Source organism: Bufo gargarizans, chromosome 1 (assembly GCF_014858855.1).
Source record: "Bufo gargarizans isolate SCDJY-AF-19 chromosome 1, ASM1485885v1, whole genome shotgun sequence".
NCBI lineage: Eukaryota > Metazoa > Chordata > Amphibia > Anura > Bufonidae > Bufo > Bufo gargarizans.
The window spans coordinates 714,372,324-714,379,196 of NC_058080.1; positions in this window are offsets into that span (position 1 = coordinate 714,372,324).

The window sequence follows — 6,873 nt, forward strand, 5'->3', positions numbered from 1 at the left end:
TTTTGAAATTTAAAAACATGGGGTGGAAAGTGGGCGGGGTTTCAGCAAATCAAGCGCGCAATATCTCGGAAACGAAAGCGGCGCAAACGTTAATTTTTGCTGCACAAACCAGCACAAACGCAGCACAAACGAATGGTGTATTTCTTTTTGAAATTTAAAAACATGGGGTGGAAAGTGGGCGGGGTTTCAGCAAATCAAGCGCGCAATATCTCGGAAACCAAAGCGGCGCAAACGTTAATTTTTGCTGCACAAACCAGCACAAACGCAGCACAAACTAATGATGTATTTATTTTTGAAATTTAAAAACATGGGGTGGAAAGTGGGCGGGGTTTCAGCAAATCAAGCGCGCAATATCTCGGAAACGAAAGCGGCGCAAACGTTAATTTTTGCAGCACAAACCAGCACAAACGCAGCACAAACGAACGGTGTATTTCTTTTTGAAATTTAAGAACATGGGGTGGAAAGTGGGCGGGGTTTCAGCAAATCGAGCGCAATATCTCGGAAACGAAAGCGGCGCAAACGTTAATTTTTGCTGCACAAACCAGCACAAACGCAGCACAAACGAACGGTGTAATTCTTTTTGAAATTTAAGAACATGGGGTGGAAAGTGGGCGGGGTTTCAGCAAATCGAGCGCAATATCTCGGAAACCAAAGCGGCGCAAACGTTAATTTTTGCAGCACAAACCAGCACAAACGCAGCACAAACTAATGGTGTATTTCTTTTTGAAATTTAAGAACATGGGGTGGAAAATGGGCAGGGCTTCATAAAAATCTAACGCGCAATATCTCGGAAACCGAACCGGCACAAACGTTCATTTTTGCGGCACAAACCAGCACAAACGCAGCACAAACGAATGGTGTATTTCTTTTTGAAATTTAAAAACATGGGGTGGAAAATGGGCGGGGTTTCAGCAAATCAAGCGCGCAATATCTCGGAAACCAAAGCGGCGCAAACGTTCATTTTTGCAGCACAAACCAGCACAAACGCAGCACAAACGAATGGTGTATTTATTTTTGAAATTTAAGAACATGGGGTGGAAAATGGGCGGGGTTTCAGAAAATCAAGCGCGCAATATCTCGGAAACCAAAGTGGCGCAAACGTTCATTTTTGCAGCACAAACCAGCACAAACGCAGCACAAACGAATGGTGTATTTCTTTTTGAAATTTAAAAACATGGGGTGGAAAATGGGCGGGGTTTCAGCAAATCAAGCGCGCAATATCTCGGAAACCAAAGCGGCGCAAACGTTCATTTTTGCAGCACAAACCAGCACAAACGCAGCACAAACGAACGGTGTATTTCTTTTTGAAATTTAAGAACATGGGGTGGAAAATGGGCGGGGCTTCATAAAAATCTAACGCGCAATATCTCAGGAACCGAACCGGCACAAACGTTCATTTTTGCGGCACAAACCAGCACAAACGCAGCACAAACGAATGGTGTATTTCTTTTTGAAATTTAAGAACATGGGGTGCCAACTTCACACAGGTTGTATCCATGGATCCGTAAAAAATCATGCGGATGTCTGAATGGAGCCTTACAGGGGGGGTGATCAGTGACAGGGGGGTGATCACCCTGATTACCCTGATCACCCCCTGTCATTGATAACCCCCCTGTAAGGCTCCATTCAGACGTCCGCATGCGTTCTGTGGATCCGATCCATGGATCCGTAAAAAATCATGCGGATGTCTGAATGGAGCCTTACAGGGGGGGTGATCAGTGACAGGGGGGTGATCACCCTGATTACCCTGATCACCCCCTGTCATTGATAACCCCCCTGTAAGGCTCCATTCAGACGTCCGCATGCGTTCTGTGGATCCGATCCATGTATCCATGGATCCGTAAAAAATCATGCGGATGTCTGAATGGAGCCTTACAGGGGGGGTGATCAGTGACAGGGGGGTGATCACCCTGATTACCCTGATCACCCCCTGTCATTGATAACCCCCCTGTAAGGCTCCATTCAGACGTCCGCATGCGTTCTGTGGATCCGATCCATGTATCCATGGATCCGTAAAAAATCATGCGGATGTCTGAATGGAGCCTTACAGGGGGGGTGATCAGTGACAGGGGGGTGATCACCCTGATTACCCTGATCACCCCCTGTCATTGATAACCCCCCTGTAAGGCTCCATTCAGACGTCCGCATGCGTTCTGTGGATCCGATCCATGGATCCGTAAAAAATCATGCGGATGTCTGAATGGAGCCTTACCAGGGGGGTGATCAATGACAGGGGGGTGATCAATGACAGGGGGGTGATCCGGGAGTCTATATGGGTGATCACCCCCCCCTGTCATTGATCACCCCCCTGTCATTGATCACCCCCCCCCGGTAAGGCTCCATTCAGACATTTTTTTTGGCACAAGTTAGCGGAAATTTTTTGTTTGTTTTTGTTTTTGTTTTTTCTTACAAAGTCTCATATTCCACTAACTTGTGTCAAAAAATAAAATCTCCCATGAACTCACCATACCCCTCACGGAATCCAAATGCGTAAACATTTTTAGACATTTATATTCCAGACTTCTTCTCACGCTTTAGGGCCCCTAAAAAGCCAGGGCAGTATAAATACCCCACATGTGACCCCATTTCGGAAAGAAGACACCCCAAGGTATTCCGTGAGGGGCATATTGAGTCCATGAAAGATTGAAGTTTTTGTCCTAAGTTAGCGGAAAGTGAGACTTTGTGAGAAAAAAACAAAAAAAAATCAATATCCGCTAACTTATGCAAAAAAAATAAAATTCTAGGAACTCGCCATGCCCCTCATTGAATACCTTGGGGTGTCTTCTTTCCAAAGTGGGGTCACATGTGGGGTATTTATACTGCCCTGGCTTTTTAGGGGCCCGAAAGTGTGAGAAGAAGTCTGGGATCCAAATGTCTAAAAATGCCCTCCTAAAAGGAATTTGGGCACCTTTGCGCATCTAGGCTGCAAAAAAGTGTCACACATGTGGTATCGCCGTACTCAGGAGAAGTTGGGGAATGTGTTTTGGGGTGTCATTTTACATATACCCATGCTGGGTGAGAAAAATATCTTGGTCAAATGCCAACTTTGTATAAAAAAATGGGAAAAGTTGTCTTTTGCCAAGATATTTCTCTCACCCAGCATGGGTATATGTAAAATGACCCCCCAAAACACATTGCCCAACTTCTCCTGAGTACGGCGATACCAGATGTGTGACACTTTTTTGCAGCCAAGGTGGGCAAAGGGGCACCTTTCGGATTTCGCAGGCCATTTTTTACACATTTTGATTGCAAGGTACTTCTTACACATTTGGGCCCCTAAATTGCCAGGGCAGTATAACTACGCCACAAGTGACCCCATTTTGGAAAGAAGACACCCCCAAGGTATTCCGTGGGGGGCATGGCGAGTTCCTAGAATTTTTTTTTTTTTGTCACAATTTAGCGGAAAATTATGATTTTTCTTTTTTTTCTCTTTTTTCCTTACAAAGTCTCATATTCCACTAACTTGCGACAAAAAATAAAAAATTCTAGGAACTCGCCATGCCCCTCACGGAATACCTTGGGGTGTCTTCTTTCCAAAATGGGGTCACTTGTGGGGTAGTTATACTGCCCTGGCAATTTAGGGGCCCATATGTGTGAGAAGTACTTTGCAATCAAAATGTGTAAAAAATGCCCTGCAAAATCCGAAAGGTGCACTTTGGAATATGTGCCCCTTTGCCCACCTTGGCAGCAAAAAAGTGTGACACATCTGGTATCGCCGTACTCAGGAGAAGTTGGGCAATGTGTTTTGGGGTGTCATTTTACATATAACCATGCTGGGTGAGAGAAATATCTTGGCAAAAGACAACTTTTCCCATTTTTTTATACAAAGTTGGCATTTGACCAAGATATTTTTCTCACCCAGCATGGGTATATGTAAAATGACACCCCAAAACACATTCCCCAACTTCTCCTGAGTACGGCGATACCAGATGTGTCACACTTTTTTGCTGCCAAGGTGGGCAAAGGGGCGCATATTCCAAAGTGCACCTTTCGGACTTCACAGGCCATTTTTTACACATTTTGATTGCAAAGTTCTTCTCACACATTTGGGCCCCTAAATTGCCAGGGCAGTATAACTACGCCACAAGTGACCCCATTTTGGAAAGAAGACACCCCAAGGTATTCTGTGAGGGGCATGGTGAGTTCCTAGAATTTTTTATTTTTTGTCGCAAGTTAGTGGAATATGAGACTTTGTAAGAAAAAAAATAAAATAAAAAATCATCATCATTTTCCGCTAACTTGTGACAAAAAATAAAAAGTTCTATGAACTCACTATGCCCATCAGCGAATACCTTAGGGTGTCTACTTTCCGAAATGGGGTCATTTGTGGGGTTTTTCTACTGTTTGGGCATTGTAGAACCTCAGGAATCATGACAGGTGCTCAGAAAGTCAGAGCTGTTTCAAAAAGCGGAAATTCACATTTTTGTACCATAGTTTGTAAATGCTATAACTTTTACCCAAACCATTTTTTTTTTGCCCAAACATTTTTTTTTATCAAAGACATGTAGAACAATAAATTTGGCGAAAAATTTATATATGGATGTCGTTTTTTTTGCAAAATTTTACAGCTGAAAGTGAAAAATGTCATTTTTTTGCAAAAAAATCGTTACATTTTGATTAATAACAAAAAAAGTAAAAATGCCAGCAGCAATGAAATACCACCAAATGAAAGCTCTATTAATGAGAAGAAAAGGAGGTAAAATTCATTTGGGTGGTAAGTTGCATGACCGAGCGATAAACGGTGAAAGGAGTGTAGTGCCGAAGTGTAAAAAGTGGCCTGGTCATGAAGGGGGTTTCACCTAGCGGGGCTGAAGTGGTTAAGCTATACCCATGGTCTGTGTCCCCCAATGGAATGGGCGAGAAATAAAATTTTGCCACATAGTAAAGGTTGGTGATGATCCCACCTATGCTTTGATTAATGTAGGAATATCAGGTACTTATGCACCTGGCCAGCCAGTGCAGATGCCCTAAATTCAACTGCATTGCCATCCTCAGGACAGTGATACAGTTGAATACTGCAACAAGGCAGCGGTATTTTGTGCTGCACTATGGTATTTGGTTCTGCTGGGGTGGTATTTTGTGCAGTACTATGGTATTGCTGGCCCTGCCTGCTTGTGTTGTCCCTGCCTGTTTGTGTTGTCCCTGCCTGCTTGTGTTCCCTGCCTACTTATGTTGTCCCTGCCTACTTGTGTTGTCCCTGCCTACTTGTGTTGTCCCTGCCTGCTTGTGTTGTCCCTGCCTACTTGTGTTGTCCCTGCCTGCTTGTGTTGTCCCTGCCTGCTTGTGTTGTCCCTGCCTGCTTGTGTTGTCCCTGCCTACTTGTGTTGTTCCTGCCTGCTTGTGTTGTCCCTGCCGGCTTGTGTTGTCCCTGCCTACTTGTGCTGTCCCTGCCTACTTGTGTTGTCCCTGCCTGCTTGTGTTGTCCCTGCCTACTTGTGTTGTCCCTGCCTGCTTGTGTTGTCCCTGCCTGCTTGTGTTGTCCCTGCCTGCTTGTGTTGTCCCTGCCGGCTTGTGTTGTCCCTGCCTACTTGTGCTGTCCCTGCCTACTTGTGTTGTCCCTGCCTGCTTGTGTTGTCCCTGCCTACTTGTGTTGTCCCTGCCTGCTTGTGTTGTCCCTGCCTGCTTGTGTTGTCCCTGCCTGCTTGTGTTGTCCGGTCTTCTGTCAATTTGAACCTTCCAACAACATGAGGCCACATTTAAGTTTTTTCCAGGGTCACTTTAAGTTCCCAGTCTGCTCCTGCCTACTGGCATTGCTTTAAGAGCCATGCATTGCTGCAGAAATACTTCTCCATCTCTGGATCCCTGTTAAGTTGACCGACCCCACATCTCCTATTCAGGCACGTTGTGACCCCATTTATTTCCAAGCCCACCAATGGCTTCTTGGGTCACAATGTAGGTTGAGGGCAGACAGTTTGGACAGTGTGATAATAGTGGCAGGTGAAGGCACATCACAAACTCAACTTTATGCAGTCTTTGTACATTACGCTTGGTGGTTACAATCTTAGGGCTTATGCACACGACTGTGCCGTTTTTTGTGGTCCGCAAATTGCGGATCCGCAAAAAAACGGATGCCGCCCCTGTGTGCCTTCCGCAATTTGCGGAACAGATCAGGAGGCCCATTATAGAGATGTCCTATTCTTGTCCGTTTTGCGGACTAGAATAGGACAAGTCTCATAATTTTTGTGGGGCCACGGAACGGAGCAACGGATGCGGACAGCACACAGAGTGCTGTCCGCATCTTTTGCGGCCGCATTAAAATGAATGGTTCCGTATACGGAATCAAAATACAGTCTGTATACGGAACGCAAAAAAAACGTTTGTGTGTATGAGCCCTTATTAAGGGGATGCATGACTGAACGATTACTGAACTGCATATGAAGGAGCAGCCTGGAGGGACACTCGCCCAGGAGGGATGTCAACATACAAAACCGCCTTAACCCCTTCCTGACGCCGCAATTTTCCATTTTTTTTTTTTTTTTTACTCCTTGCCTTCCCGGAGCCATAATGTTGTATTTTTTTCCCTAGGCAAAGCTACAAGAAGGCTGCAGTGCTACTGCGAGCGCCAGTGCCTTCTCAAATAGCTGATCGGCGGGGGTCCCGGGTGTCGGACCCACAGAGAACAGATACTGATGACCTAACCAGCAGCTGTTCCTTGCCCCTCATCAGTATGGAGTAGGATTCTGGCTGGATCAGTGCAATACCTTGGGAGCGGCTTAGGTAGGGTGATGAATCTCCTTCCAGTAAGTCTGCCCCCGCATAGTAGAAAGCCCCTATATAGTAGAAAGCCCCCATAGTGCCCTTGCATAGTAGAATGCCCACATAGTGCCCTCGCATAGTAAAATGCCCCCATAGTACCCCCCATAGTAGAATGCC